General features: G+C 40.8%; 1 long non-coding RNA gene across 1 annotated transcript in view; it reads left to right on the forward strand.

Moving 5' to 3' along the window:
• LOC130160513 (uncharacterized) overlaps positions 1–12,754 on the forward strand; it is a 75,130-nt gene extending 62,376 nt beyond the window's left edge. The window contains exons 9-11 of the long non-coding RNA XR_008826012.1: positions 748–2,247; positions 9,211–9,425; positions 12,634–12,754. This is a non-coding gene — a long non-coding RNA (uncharacterized LOC130160513). The remainder of the gene's footprint in view (positions 1–747; positions 2,248–9,210; positions 9,426–12,633) is intronic.
• The last annotated feature ends 3,673 nt before the right edge of the window (positions 12,755–16,427 follow it).

A 16,427-nucleotide genomic window follows, 5' to 3' on the forward strand; every position in this document is an offset into this window, starting at 1 on the left:
TTTCTAACCTAGGGTTATCATGGTGACCCGTTGCCACCTCTCCAAGGCAGCTGGCCAGGAAGCATGCCACTTTATCCCAGCTGAATGGAGAAGCCAGGGATGTTTTCAAAATGAAATACAGGCTCAGTACTCTCTGGGGCACATGACAAGTGACAGGACAAGAGGAAACGGCCTCAAGTTGTGCCAGGGGAGGTTTAGATTGAATATTAGGAAAAATTTTTAGACTGAAAGGGTGGTCAAGCATTGGAACAGGCTGCCCAGGGAGGTGGTGGAATTGCCATCCCTGGAGGTATTTGAAAGACATGTAGATGCGATGCTTAGGGGCATGGTTTAGTGGTGGACTTGGCAGTGCTGGGTTAACGGTTAGACCTGATGATCTCAAAAGTCTTTTCCAACCTAAATGATTCTATGATTGTGTGTATGTTCCAGGATTTACACAAGCTGAGTTCTTGGGCACACATTTCCGAAAGGCTTAACCTCTCACCTTGTAATGGAGTGTTTCTAAAGCAGTCATATACTATAGTAAACAAAGCCCAGCTCTCCCGTCACAGATCGTGTGATCTGAGTACATGATAAGAAAATGAACAGGTGCAAAGCCAAAGGTAGCATCCAGCTGAGCTTGAGAGTTTGGAATAAGTACAGGAGTAACCGCAGTATAGGGACAATGAGTCAGGCATTATGTGCATGGGAAGGCATCAGTAAGTCTTAAGCAGAGATCTGAAGTGACTTTGTGAATTTTCTTTACAGGAAGCTTTTCATTTACAAAAGGAATGTGCTAAAAGAGGAAGGAGCACTGTTGGAGAGCACCAGCAGCTGGAGAGCCATCTCTTATCTTCTTGGGCAGCTGCAAGCAAGTACTGACCGCCATGTGCTTTGAGGCAAGTGGGTAATAGCAAGGTACAGAGCTTATCTGATGCGTTAGGAGAAGAGGTAGGTGAGGGATGCAGAGTACATGAAAATACAATAGAGATGGTAAGTCAGCAAGATGATTTTTACTGCGATGTGTTAAATGGTTTTGCAGGGACATAAAGTAGACTTGATGAAACCAGGAAGAGGAAGCTTCAGTTGTGGATATGTGAGACAACAAAAATCTGAACCAGGGCTTTACCAAAGAAAAAGGGGCTGGATTTTTAAGGCATTGTGAAGGAAGAATGAATGTAATTTGTGTCGAACAGGTTGTCTCTCCTCTTGCCAGCTGTGCATGTTAAAGAGAATGCTGCTTTTTGCCATTCACAGGTTACTCCTCTTACAAAATTACTGAACATTTCCATGCCTGTCATTATTCAGAAATGGTTACAATTAAGTTAATCTAATTATTTGAGTTCCCTTTGTTTTGGTTCCTCTTATTGTTGAAATTAGTTCCTCTGCTAGAATCTGCAAGCTTTTGCAACTTTTGTTTCACTCATTATTCCCGATATAGCTGTTATGTCAGCATAAAAGTCCTCCCAGCTTGCATAGTATATCTCTATAGCTCTGTCTTAGGCCATATAAGCTGAAATCCCGTGAGAAGATTTTTGATCAGGAACCTAAAACTTTAAGACTACTCAATCTGCGTTCCTCAATTTTTATCCTCTTGTTTATTTCACTACTAAACACAAAAGCTTACACAACTGTTGAGCTTTCTTAATCAACCCTGATCTAGCTCACACTGCTGTTTGTAGAAATACTTCCTTTCACGTCAGTGAGCTTGATCTGAGTAAAGCTAAAGCCTTGATAATACCAAGCTTATTTAAAGAATCTTAAGGTTTGGCATAATATGAGCGAAGACCAATGCTTCTTGTGAGCTGCAATGGTAATTTTGGTAAGGGACACTCTTTTAAAAAATTAAATAAAAATCAGAATCTCTTACGTTCCTACAGCGAATACCCAGGTTTGCTGGGGATAAAAGTTCTCTCTGGAACCACAAGAAATTGCTTAAACTCTCAACTATAGAATCCCTATTTTTCCATACTGTACAGAAGATGTGTTTTCCAGTACAGCAGATGTTACTCAAGATTTTCCAAGTGTAGTTTTTACAATCTCTCTTCAGCATAAATTTTAGTTGCGTTGGCTTCATCTTTATTATATGTAACATACAATGTAAGAAATAACCCCTCTGGTTTGAAAGCACAAGGGAGGTGACAGGATGGGCCACACCAGAGGGACACAATTAGCCAGATGAACCAGAAGCACCTGGAGCCAGTTGCTTCTCCTGGAGGACATCAGTGCTAAGAGCAGTCAACACCCGAGTTGTCCTAGGGAAGAAAGGTATGATGCCTTTGGCTTTTGTTTGGTTTCCTTAACAAGATGAGAAGTCAGCTTTGGCCAGGAATGAACAAAAAGGTATATTTTGTGTTGCTTTTCATTTTCAGACAGAAAGGAAATTCTCCAGGTTGTGCTGATGTTTTCGTTGGTGAAAAGCATAGATGTGGAAACCTGGTGACTATAAGGGAAAAGGGAGTAATGTGGGGAAGGTACAAGACAACCTTGCTCCTCTTCTTGTTACAGGGCCTGAGGCTGAGGATACAAATTACAGTATTCTGACACTATTCACAAAAATATTCAATAGGACTGATATATGGGGCTGTGGAAGTGGAAGTAACGCATAAGGGCATGGCCTTCATGGTCTGAAGTTTCTCTTTTGTCTTCATGAGACAATACAAGTCTGGGGAAGATGAATAAAGCTGAGACTGTGATTCTGCAGTCACTCTGCACTGACACTAGCACAGGCTGCTGCCAAAGAGACAGAGCTACACGTTTTGACAGTAGTCTGCCCTTATATTTCTTCAGGGTAATCAGGGAGTTATGCCCTCTGTTAATTCAGGCTTACTTGTTGATGGAAAAGAGAGTGTTACTCTGGTTTGCAAAGGTAATGTTTTATAACTCCCTAAGTACACAGGTAAAATTTCACTTCTAGGTTTATTTTTTTGCAAAAGCACTAAGGTGTTTGAGGCAATCTTTATCTTACCTGCTACACTCAATTTTTATGTAAATTTGATGGTGAACATCAGTCATCATAAGAGCAAAAAAGTGGGAGGAGAAATTATACCAGCAGGTGCAATTAGCCATGGGAGCCTCTTGCTAATGAGTACTATGACTTGCTGTGCCCACAAGGAGAGCAGTTTGTCCCCTGAGAGGGTGTTCTGGAGCACACCTGGTGCTGGATGTGGTGGTGCCACCACCTGCCTCCGTCCCTGCTGTGCTCTGGCAGTAGGGTCCAGCTGTGTGGCAAGCTCCAGCCTTTCTCCCTTTCTTGGTACTGATGCTCTGTTTGCAGGAGGTGGGGATGAGGAACCTCAGCTCCCTCCACTGCTGCTGGTTCCCAAGATGCTGTCCTGTCACTGTGCTGACTCTAAAGGTCAAATCTTCATGGGCACGGTGCTGCCCACTCATACAGATTTCAGGAGAAGTACAGAGATGAATTATTAAATAATTAGCAGAAGAGAGGTTCAAATCCAGGGAAACCAACCAATATCACTCCAGATTACTTGTATGTACTCCCCTGCATGAGTTTTTCATCCACTTGTAGGGAATTCAGTAAATTTAAATCAAACTGAGGAAAGTATTTGTTTTCCTGATCCCTGCTGCAGTCAGAATTTTTTCTTTCTTGAAATGCAGTCTCTTTCTCCAGTACAGCCAGTTTCCCTCTAATCATCTATGCACCCCACACCTGCCCTTTCTTTTTTCTTGGTAGTGTCCATCCTCTTTGATAGTATTCCCTTGACAGGTTTTTTCAGGCAAATGCCTGAAGTGCTGCCTCCAGCTGTTTTGGGAACAGCCTCTCAACGTACAAAACGTTCAAACAGCGTAAAGGACAGATGAAGGCGCACACACTATTGCTAAGTACCCAAAACATACACAGTCTGGATTGGCTGGGGCTGTGTTTTGTTACCCCTCCTCTTGCCATTCCATTTCATTCATGTCTTTATTTAGGGAGATGCTTTGCTTTCTCGTCTGCCCAACACACTCTTGTATGAGTGCGTGCAGACAGAATGCAGCCCTGTCACTGATGAAAGCCCGTGCCCTGTGTGGACATGAGAAAGGAGTATGGGCAAAACAGAACTAAAACAGTCATGAAACTCGTTCTGAGTGAAAGGCTGAAAGAGCCTGAGGAGTGTTTAATTCTGTGGGGCACTACCTATCCTAATGCAAAACCTTCCTAGCACTTTTTCCTGAGAGAGGGACGGAGCTTGAAACAGTGGAACAGTACCATTAGGTGCAACACCATAAATGTGAGGTAAATGGGTCACCACGAGGGAGTTCAGGTCACCGGCTTTGAAGTTTGGAAATACAGTACGTAGGAGAACCGTAGGTGCTCAGGTGTTCCCTGTTTGAGGTGGCTGACTTGGTGAGGTTTCAAACAAAAGGGAACGCATCAATGTTCTGTCTCTTCAGCTCTCCTTCACTACACAAAATAATTGTGCTTTTTCCACCTACAAAGGAGAATAAAACATTTTTGTCCCCCTTCAAAATTTTCTTTTGTGATGATGCCTGAAGAAGCACTGATAGCAAGCCACATACGACGATGCTGCCTACCTTACTGATCTCTGCTGTCTCTTGTTCTCACTGCCTGTTGACTTGTGTTTTATGAAAGGTGTAAAGCAGAGATTATCTGTGTAAAAAACCCAGCAGAGTACAGCTTTGATCTGTGACCAGCTCTTATTATCAACGTCATTAGTAATAACATGGAGTTCCTTGAGCACATTTTTTTAATGGAATACTGTAGAAGTTGACCCTGTAGAGAAACAAGGCTGACTTGGGGGAGCTGTTAGTGTACAGATAAGGGGCCAAATCTGCTGTGAAACTGCAAGCGAGTGAACAGCTCGTGATGAGCAACTGCTTTGCTGCGCGTAGGCAAGTTCCAAGGCAGAATTTGGGCAGATAAGCAATTGTATATAATCAGCACTTGTATAGGCAATAAACAATCTCACTTCTTCACTGACTTGGGGTCTGTGTCTTCATATACCACAGCATACTGTCCCCAGGGGGAATTAGCGTATAATTTTTCCAGTGTCTAAAGAAAGCTGTCACTTGGCTAGTGCACAAATACCATTCCCCTTTTCTTCCCGACTACCTACTCTCATGAAACATGCTGAAAGATAACATACAAGAGACTTTTCCATCTCTGTCAAGTTGAATTGTAGCTGGCCAGAGGTTCAGACTGATGAAGGTGGGAACTGAGAAGTACCAGAACAATGACTTATGTTTTACCTCCAGATCCACTGTTATAAAAATGGGCTGCTTTATTTCCAAGTAAGGAAAAACAAAACTGGGATGATTCCATAGCAAGCAGTGTGCTCACAGAGCAAAAGTAAGGCTGCCTTACTAGGCTGTAACTTTCATGCTGTCCTCGGGTGTGGGACTTCGGGTTTTTTGTTTTGTTTGTGGGGGTTTAGGGTTGGGGGTTTTGAGTGCTGTGAACATGACTGGAATTTTTTTAGCCCTAGGATATAGGCATCTCTTCAGCTTTCCTGCACAGTGTAATGCATTGCCAGTAATGCATTTTTCTGCTGTCAGAAGGCAATATAGAAAAGCAAACACACACATACAAAGCCTACTCTTCTGTAAGCATGAATTCAAGCCATTTTTGCTTTGCTGCTTCTTGTTGTCAGATCCGTTTCTCTTGAATTCTTGTGCTTCATAAAAAATAATAAAGTATCTATAGTCAAATCTGTGATGAAGATAATCCAAATCGCCATCCTTATGTGAAAACCTGCTTCAGTCCATAACAAGTTGCTGTCTTCATATGAGCTTTCTTGGAAGAAAAATCTAGAGGAAATAAAACAGGATCTTGCTGTCTCTACATTTTTCCCAGCTTCTGAGAAATAGTTCCATTAGAAAACAGTCATTTCAGCAATTTAAAGCCTGGCTTTAGAGGATGCTGAAGGATTTGCTTTGCTTCATGAGAATGTGCTTCAGGGTCCTCATGCAGATATGGGAGAAAAAAAGTCACGCTGCCTCATAGTCTGCAATGCTGATTGAGCAAATGTTGGGGAGACAGACCAGCATTTTGTGGTTTCTGGCTGGTTAACTGGCAATGGGGTAACTGATCAAGTAAGTAAATAATGATAGAATTTTTTTATCTTTGTTAGATAGATTTGGGGTTGGTTGGGACTGAATAAGAAACATCTGAGCATAACATTTCCTTAAGTGCGTAGCAGCCATTGATATTCCCATTCCGTGCCCTGGGTGAGAGATGTCCCGTTTGTTGTCACTACTGCAGTGCTTCTGTTGACAGAGCAGCTGCATCTCCTGTCCCACTACTGCAGCTGCAGTGCATGCAATGGCAGCAGCCAACAGCAATGGTACATAAATGTGTCCAAAATCATACTGCAGTTTCATTACCTATAAAACTTACCCTATAAAAGGGGGCTAGGGGGGGGAATCACTATTGCTTTCCTTAAATAGATCAAATTTCAGTAATAATCCTGGAATTTCCTTTACCTTTGATTTAATAAATGCAGGAAAGGCCTGGACAGCCACTAAATCAGCTATCCACTGGTAGAAGGAACTTAGTGATGCAGCAGAGATTCAATGCTCTAATTAAAAAGTCTCAAGCTATTAGAATTTTCCATTATGGAAACAGGATGTTTTTTTGCCTCACAATCACAATGTTATCTTGACTCACCTCATATATCGCAGACGTGGAAATTAATTTGAGGGAAGAAATTTAGAATGTGTTCTTCTATGCCATTCTATTTTCAGAAGGTGGGAAAAAAAGAGCACTGACCCTTTAAAACTGGTTTCCAGTGCTTTTATATTGCATCCCAGTACCTGATATTTTTTTTCCCCATCAGAAAAAAAAAATGTATCTGGATTTCTTATCTACTTTAAGGGGCCTAATCCTGTAGGAGGTCTAAAGGGTTTTAAATCTCTATTTACACTACAAATTCTTCCAATTGTCTGAGTGTAGGGCTTTTTACCACTGCCTGTATTTTCTGTGAGCCAACCTATTCCAGGTTGGTTTCCATTTCAAAAGAACCTCTTCCACTTGAAAGCACTGTTTCTTTTGTTCCTTTCTAAATACTTCTTGGAGGTCATATTTTTAAATTATGTAGGCAAATCTCCTCAAAAAGGTAGGTGCTATCAGGAATCAAAGTCATGGAAACAGTATTCTCTGTTAAGTGGTACCTGGGCATGTTACTATTTAATAAGGCGGCAAGAAGGTATTACAGTCCTGAGCATTTAGGAAGTCCTATTGAGAAGAATGGCAGAACTGAAGAATAGAGAAGCCATTTGAAGATTGTGTTTTCAGCTGCAACCTGCAGTACAGAATTCTCTTGCTGCATCTCTTTATTTCAAGGTCTGTCGTAGATATATAAGTAGTGTGTGTGTGTACATATATACATAAATTTGTAAGGTATCGGTCTAGGCAGTAATTGGTACGCGGTGACTTGGCAATAATGAATACTGAGATTCAGTAAAGGAGCGTGTAAGAAGGTATTTTCACTCCTTTGTGGGTAAAGCACGCTTTATTAATTAACAGAGAGAGGGCCTTTTGTAAAGAGGAAGGCTAAGCCACCCAGGTTAGACGCCTCTCCTGAATTGCCTTTCAGAGGAGCCCTTTTTCCCTGCTGAGAGCCCAGGCTCCCAATTTTGACATTGTGATTCCAAAACTGCAACTCACCGGGATAAACATCTGTATAAACAGACACTTATATGTGTGTAAGCCTGTGTTTCCTGAAGCAGACATTGCTTTTTGTAAAGCTTATTTCACACTTCACTTCACCTGAAACCACCTTTTTCACATCTTCTGTGTGGTGGTTATTCACACGCGACAGTTACGGAGCTAGGCTATAGCTGAATGGCACAGCTTGGGCATGGTCCCGTGCTCACTGCATCAAGCGCACATCCAGTCACATCCCAACTTACATCAACCTAGAGAATGTGGGTTTGCAGTTGAGTTTCTGATGCGGGATTTTTGGCAAGTTTATGATTTGAGAATAAATTTGCTAATATTTTTAGTCTGAAATAACTCGATCTGCATTTGTAACTTCTCAAAGGAAATAGTAGATATTTTTGTCATTAAATATGGAGATATTGGACTGTTGCTTTTTCCCTGCATCAATTTCTTTTTTATCCTATATGAATTTTCTGTTTGGTAGAAAGAATCTCCACTTGCCTGCCACTGAAGTGTCATGGAGCTCATTACCTCCGATGAGATGAGCAGTGGCATGGAATAATTAAACTTACTTCCTGCTGGCAAGTGGGAAATTTTTCTGCCCCATTCCTTTTGATTTGACCTTTGACTAAACACATTTCTTTTTGCTACATGGATGGTGTTTCATCCCCTGGACGTAGTGTGTTGCTTTATCCTGGATGAGGCAGTGACTTCTACAGCATTGTTTTCAAAACTGTGTTTGCAAGAAAGAAAATGTGATCTTTCATATCGTTGAATGAAGACAAAATTTTGCCTGTGCAAATCCTTGTTAGATGGCAATAAAATAGGATTTTTCTGCCTATGTGAATTCATTTCCATAATGGAATTTCATTACTAATACTTTTTAGTGAAGTTGTGTTGCTTTCTTTATACCACGTAGTGTTTAATCATGTAAGAATCTAAACCAGAGCTTTCTGGTGGAACCCACCACGTAAAGAGTTCTTGGGAGGCTTCAGAGAGAGTCAGGAGATAACATACTGAAATGAAGAGGAATAATGCTTCTATTATAAGTTTTTTCTTAGTTACCAGTAAAAAAATCTGCAATATTAAAAAAAAAAGGGGGGGGGGGAGCAAGAACCCAAAGTGAAAATTAAAAAGGCTGCCTGTCAAAGTGAAACGTAACCTAGTTACACTATGACATGAGTTCGATTTAGTGGTATCCAGTCACTGCCTGTGGATAATTGGCACTTTCCTACAGCAATTTTTCTGTCTTTCATTTTTAGGGGTTTTTTTATATGCATTTGAATGCATATGAATATGGGTGCCCTATGGACCGAAATGTGAGAAACACACCGTGGGAACCAACAGCACACACTTAGTCACACCACCCTCATAAAATTGGCCAGCTGGCTTTGATCAGAAAGGAAAACAAGAGGGGAATATCATTCCTCAGCCTCATAGAGGCTGATCTCTGGGGGCCTTTGGTTCTTTTTCGCTGCTCTGTTTTTGCAGTTAGTTTTATATTAGTAAAAACAGTCTAAGTTTAGTATCTCCCCATCCCTAGGCAAAAAGGTGATTTTCCCTTTCTTGATTTCTCACTCTGACCCTGTTTTCTTTTTCTTGTTTTTCAGTGCAGAAACTTGCCTGCCAGGGATAACAGAGTGGGCTCGGGTCCCTCTGTAGCAGAGAAGGGAGGATTAAACAAGGGTGTCCCTGATCCTGAGGGTGTTACCTCAGCCAGCACTGATGGGAACACTGCCCTGCTTGCGATTCTCCACCCTCAGTTAAAAAAGAATTGTTTGCTGCTCAGATACTGACATCTTTCCTTTCTGGAGAACATATGGAGGTATGTCCCTGAAAATCCCTGAGGAAATTCTTACTTCTAAATGCCAGCTTTGCCTTCTGATGCCTATAAGCATTGTCTTGGGGAGCACGGGGTACCACACAGATCCTACCACACAGAGCTGGTAGCTCCCCACATAGCCCAGAGGCAGTCTGCACAAAGCAAAGCTGCCTGCATCCTGTCTGGGCTCTACTTCCAGTATCACTGACAGGAACGCACCCACCAGCAAAGGGTCACCTCCCCGGCACTGGGAGCCTAAATGCTGCGGAGCCAGTGCTCCAGGCTGAGTCTCTGGTCTGTTCAGCCCTGCTTACCCAGCACGGCCCCGTAGACCTTCGGGGGCAGCTGTGGCATCAGGCAGTGGAATCAGGTCTGGTATCAGCGCGCTATGCGGAGCAGGTGAGCTGCTCTGCGCTTGACCCCTGCTCATTCAAGAAGATCTCATTCCAGTTAGGAACAGTAAAATCCATCATCACCAGTTACACCACTTTTTCTTTGCCTTTCTGTCCTGTTGGCTTCGCTGAGCACCAAGCAGCTGAAAATTTACATGCTGACAGGGTCTAGCTTTCACCTACGGCGATACCGCTGTTAGACCACAGTGATAAATGAGGTGTTTTCTCTTGGGGAAGTTAACTTTTGCAGCTAGGCTTTGTTACCAATTTCTTTCTCCATTACTGCACACCAGGACAAATGCCCTCCTGCTCATGTTCTCAGACTTCTTGGAAGTATCTTGAGAAAGACTATGTACACCTCTACGTCAATGTAGATCTGAGAATAGGCAAGAAAACAAGCAAAGACAGAGCTGTGAAAGTTCTGCCTCAATGAAATATGGTACCATCTGCTCAGACTTCCTTAATCAGAGGCTGGGGGTCTTTTTAGAAAAGTTTTCATTTTGCTTAAAATAAACCTTAAATAAGCTTAAGATTTCAACCTCTAATAATCCTTAAGACTTCTGCGCATGTTTTACTGCAGAACTGCACGGCTTTTGTCATTTTTCTAAGTAACAAGCCAAAGCATAAGGTCAGTCAGAATATTTTGTGGTCATTGCTGTAATACTGTTCAGAAAACCAAAAAAGCAGCTTGAAACACAAGATGGGTTAGGGCATTTCAGTGGTTGATCCCGTAGAAATTTTCTTGCAATTGCATTATTCCAGCTAGCATACAACTTTATTGCTTAAACAATAAATCCCAATTGACTTCCAAAGTGCTACTGGCGTGGGACACAGTTGTTATTCCAATGTTCTTGGCGCAAACATCATTTTTGCACCACCAGGGAATTTAGAAAATTCTTTTATTACTCTTGACCTTCCAAAAACAACATGGGAAGATGACAAACAACAAATACAACATCTCCCAGATACAAAAGATGATTCCTTAAAATTTGAGCCAATGCCTACTTTTCAGTGAACAGTGGGACACCAAAAAGCAGAAGAGTGGAATTTTGAAGAATTTTAATGAGGCTAGTGCTGTCCCAAATGCTGCTTTCCCCCCAGTCATTGTGCCACTGAGTATTGTGGAATTGGGGTTTCTAAATCATTAAAATGTAAAAGAAAACAGAAAATGCTGCTAACTATAGAGGCATTTGTGAAATACTGAGTCAGGATGGACTGCAAGAACCTTTTAAATAAGAAAGCATAGACATTTAAATATCTATGGGTGATGCAAAGAGAACATACCATGCCATTGATCTGTCTGAGCTGCTGCTAAACTTCAGGACTCACTGGTTGAAATATCCAAGCTGGATCTTCAAAACATACTGCTCTCAGTGAAGACCCAGCATGTTTTCTCTCCATTTCTGACTTTCATAGCTATAGAAATTAGAAAAATGCATTACTGAATCTAGAGGAGACTCAAGAAAAGCACCATATGAACCCAAATTTTCACCATTTCTCAAAACTAAATTTAATTTTGAAGCTTGAAGATTAACAGTGGCATTTCTGAGCAATATCTAAGTACCCTAAAAATCCAAAGTGCATTAATAACATTAAGAAACTGTAAAAGGGGGGAAAAGTTTGAGTGAAGCAGTATCGCTAAGACAGTTCTTCTCTCATGGAACTTGTACAATTTTGGGAAACTGCTGACACAGCTGACAAAGTATTAAGCCAGTTTATATCTGATGCGTTCATTCTGTCAGGACAAATTTTATCAATTGTTACTTTTAAGTACTGAACTGTATATAAGAGGAGTGGGCATAACTCATCACTATGCTTAGAAATGAAGTGCAAAATCCAACAGCCAGTAATGCAACATTGACTTGAAGGCACATTTTTGTATACAAATAGTTCCGCGCTTTCTAAACATGTGTCCCAAAGCATATTAAAAGGTGTTACATTGAAACTGAAGATGCCTCTTAGGCAATAGAGCTGAGGTAAAGTTAGCTAGTGGTATCTCAGCACAAGAAACTAAAAGAACCTGGTAAACAGGACAGTGCTAACAGAATCCTGAGGAGACGTAAGGATGAAATGTACAACTCGCTAACCTCGCTCCCTTAAAAAAAGAAACAAAACCCCAACAACAACAAAAAGACATTTACTTGCAATCCTGCTACAGCTAGCTATTATTTACAAAAGGATTGTAGAGGTTCTTTTTGTTGTTCTTTGGGTGTTTTTTTTTAAATTAAAATCACCGTAAATTGAAGATCAATGAGCCTTGCTTCAATATAAAAGGAGTTAGATAAAATGATAATTAAATTTAGCTTTAAATAACATAGTCCTTAGCTAGAGTGGCTTTTTAATGGGAAATAAAAGGCAGCTTAAAAGATTAGGAGTTAAAAATGTAAGAGAAACTAGTTTTATGAGGAACACAAAGCACATAATTGACCTCTGACAGATATTCAGTATTCAAAAAAAACTTATTACCTTAATTTACCAAACACTTAAAAGGGATATAAATACTTACGCCTCAGAGTTAAGCCAAATTTCTAATGAATGGAACAAAGAAAAGAAACTTTCACTGTATATACCTGTAATTTCTTCATTGCCCATAAGGTAATTTATTTGGATTTTTCTCCGATACTAACTTCTATCAGGAGCAGATTGCTGGGGCAGGTCAAGTTATTCTTCTGCTGTGCAAGTAACTGTGAGGTGAAGTAGATGTAGTGCAAAAACAGAAAAGATGGGAAAGGGAAACAGAAATATTTCCCCTTGGAGAAACTGGTTACAGCACCAGCATATCTTTTAGGAAATCTTTGTATCCCTGCTGTCCTTCTCAGATGCCCTAGTTCAGCTACTGGAAAGAAGGCACATCCCAAGTGACCCGTTAGCAAAAAGAGGAATTGGGAAGAGGAAACACAGAAGAAAATAGTATCCCACAGGCCCTTTTACATTTTTTGTGCTTTGTGCAGGATTCACATCAAAGGGAGTTTTGCTAATTTAAAGATATGATTTTTGTTTCTATAAAACCTTTTTTGTGACAATGCTAATAATCTTTCCACAGCAAGGAAACGTTTGGGGTGGGTTTTAAGCTATGGCAAATGATCCAGTTTTTTCCAGCTCCATTCCAGTAAAGTCGGTCTTCTGAAGTCCCCAAGTGCATGAACAAGATAGATTGTAGTAAACTCTCTAACAGCAGGTTCTCATTTCACTGGAATCACAAGCAATATATTTTTATCCATATATCCAGCAGCAAAAGGCTCTGATATGGTAATTTATACCTCCTTTACTTCCTTTTCTTCTTTTTCCTTTGTATTCATCTCAATGTATTTAAAGCAAGAGGTACACGGCTGTGTACATGCATTCACACTGGAGAGCTGAAAAGCACACGTGCTACACCCACCAGCAAAACCCAGAGGCTAGGGCTGGCTTAAGGTATACTCAGGCTGGTCTATTTTATCAGGAGCAGCAGCTGAGGAGAGAACTGGTCTAGAGAGGACCTGTCAGGCTGCTCTCGACAGGATGGTTTGCCAGATCAGGTTTGCTGTTACCACTGGTTTTTTAATTGCCTACCTGCCTTATAAAAGGCACCCCCACAGCTATCATGGACCCCTTGTAGTCAGCTGAATAAGCACAGCTTCTAGTTTTTAATGTGATTCCTTTCATAGCTTTCGATTTTCCTGTCAACTCAGAATTAATATTTTTGTAGTACTTTCACATACTGTCTTGCAGGGGTTTGTACCCACTCACTTTTTCAAAAGTTGCTGACTCAAATTAAAATTCTAACAGATCTTTGGTTCCCTGGTACCTAAGTTGCTTTTGAAAACTTTAAACTGTAACTTGTTTCATTAAAAAAAAAAAAAAAAAAGCAAGTTTATATGTGCAATTTTAACAAAAAAAAAAAGTATCGAAGTTGCCCATTTTGACATTCATCCTGCTCGAAGAAGCAGGATTAAAACACAAATAGGCCTAAGGTCTATGTAAGCATTGCAATCAGAATAGGCAACTCTTTGTAATTCAATACTAGCTATGGTGCAGAAAATTTCACCTCAAGTAAGAATGGGAATATTGAAGGAAGTTTTTTAAATTTCTGATACTTCATGTAATACAGAGACAGCCCTGGAATGCACATCTGAGACTGCATAATCCAGGAATTACCTAAAGAGACAATGGCAGTAAAGAATCTTTAATTCAAAAAGCCAAGTGCTCAAACCACATAAAACCTACTGAGAAAGTGCTACAAAAGATGAAGTGAATCAACTGCTGGCCATGTAATTATCCTCCCAGCAGGCTCATCAAACAATTCCCAGCATGCCCTCCTGCCTCTTCTGGGGATGTTGTGACTAAATCTAACAAAATGATGGCTGCAGTCACCTCCTTTTACAGTCACTTGCATTACAAATTGGATGCAGTGTCAAATCCTTGAAGGAATTGATGGTTCTCATCAGCAGTATTTGAGTGTCAGATGCTAACCTTTTGAAGGCAATTGGAAAAAAACATCCATTTTTTTCCAGATTGAGAAATCCTTAGGGAGGAAGCATGCTGAAATATGCACTTCTGTTATGTTTCTTCTTAGGAGGAAAGGGATTTTTTAATATCATTTTAGGTTATTTTAGGAAAAGGTACCAAGGCTTTTGGAAACTTCTCAAGCAAATCACTCCGTTCATTCTTCCTTAGCATAGGCATCATCTTTGTCCTCATTAGGGATAAGCAAGTTGAGCAAAACTAACTTCAGAAGCTGTGTCAAGGCACTTGTCCATCCCTTACATCTTTTAATCCTAGTCATAAATATTTATTGTTTTAAGAATTTGCTTCCAAAATCTGAAAGAGAACTCAAAGCTTAATTACTGCGGTTCTTTAATATGAAAATTATTCTCAGCTTTAACACACCTTGGTGAGACCTGAACTGTTAATATAAACGTTTCTTTCATCTTCTCTGTGACAAACCCAAAAAATTACCTAGAGCCAGAGCTTCACATTTAGTTAGGTCTTTCACAGCCGGTGGCCTCACAGCACAGTTTTGATAACTATATGTGTGTTTTCTGCCTGAGCAGCATAAAACAGTGGCAGCAATTTTAGCAACTTGTAGGTTTTAACTGTAGAAAAAGCTGTAACATCTCCTGGATGAATAACAGTTGCAAGGTGAGGTGTGATTTCTCTGTTTCTTTTTGTACACTATCAGACACAAACATAAAGCAGTCTTCTGACTCCTTTAGGTTGTATGTAGTTGAAAGAAAATATTCAATTGCCCTTGATGAACAGAAGTCTGTTAGCCTCCACTTATAATCAGCAGTACGAGTTCACACAGCTCTAAGCTGGATTTTCTGGATTTGAAAGAGGAACAGCCTTGAAATCCACTGTTACTGTCAGACACGAGCTTTGGAGCACCTCACCTGCATTATCTCAGATACAAGGCTACGTGCCTATCTATTACTGGGAGAGGAGAGGGCACCACCTAGAATATCTGAGTAAGATCATGATGGTAAAGATGGAAAGCTGATCTATTGTCACAAGGAAGCTGCAAAGCTACACTAGGCATCCGTGAGACTTCAGGGTAGAACTGGTAGGAGATCCCATTTAGGTTTGGAGGGTTACCAGCAAGAAGCTTTAGCCTTATTGTATTATGAGCCTGTCCACCACACCGGAGATTTCTGCTAGTGTTGGATAGGCATCAGAACGCATTTTTCCCTCCACAGATATGGAGCTGAAGCAGCACTTGTGGCATAAGTCAAAATGGTCTTCTTGAAACCAGTTACCTCAGAAAAAAAAACAACACCTGATTCCTGCTGTGTGCGCTATGTCTTGTCACACTTTTGTGGGGGAGAAAAGTTATGAATCTCCTGATGTTTCTGATTGCTCCACAAATTCATGTCCTTTAATGTGAGAAAGGACCATTAGCCTCTCTCTGTCCTGACTGTACCTCACATGGACCGCATTATCTCATTACCAGTGCAGCAAGGCATGTAACTTGCAGGTTAGGAATAAGGACAAAATAAGCTGGCCAGGATGAAAGCCCTGGGGTGTTCCTCCTGCTGCATCCCCAGAGGACAGTGGGAGCATGTTTGGTGACTGCCCATCCAGTGCTGGCAATGCGCCAGCTCCTCTTCCAGCCCAGGGAAGGGGCACTGGCTGCCCTGTTCTGGGTAGTCCTAGGGAGGGAGGGAGCTATGCTCCTAGAAATATTTGCTTGTGAAAAGGTTGTGAAGTGGAAAATGTTACCTTAAAAACCTCTTTGGATCATTGAATCCTCATAAACCAGAACATTTTAGGTTTGTTCTTTTTTTTTTTTTTTTTTTTTCCTTGACTCTACATGGCTTACAAGCTCAGGACACCTGAAAAATCCAGCTTGCCTTTGGAAAAAGCTGTTTTCACTGGCTACAGTTCAAAACGTTAGGCTTATTCAAAACATGACATTTGCATGTCTAAGTGGATAGATCAGTTTCAGTGCATGAGTTAGAAAGTCTGCTGTCATCTGTCATTGAGTTTATGGAAGTGTATGTTCTTGGAACAGGCTTCTCTCTCTCTTTTTTTTTTTTTTTTTTAAGGTCCTTACCCATGAACTTCACTAAGTCAAGTTACAGAATCAATATGTGATGACACAGTTTAACATGGGTTTTACAGCCCTTAGGCTGGT

Source organism: Falco biarmicus, chromosome 1 (assembly GCF_023638135.1).
Source record: "Falco biarmicus isolate bFalBia1 chromosome 1, bFalBia1.pri, whole genome shotgun sequence".
NCBI lineage: Eukaryota > Metazoa > Chordata > Aves > Falconiformes > Falconidae > Falco > Falco biarmicus.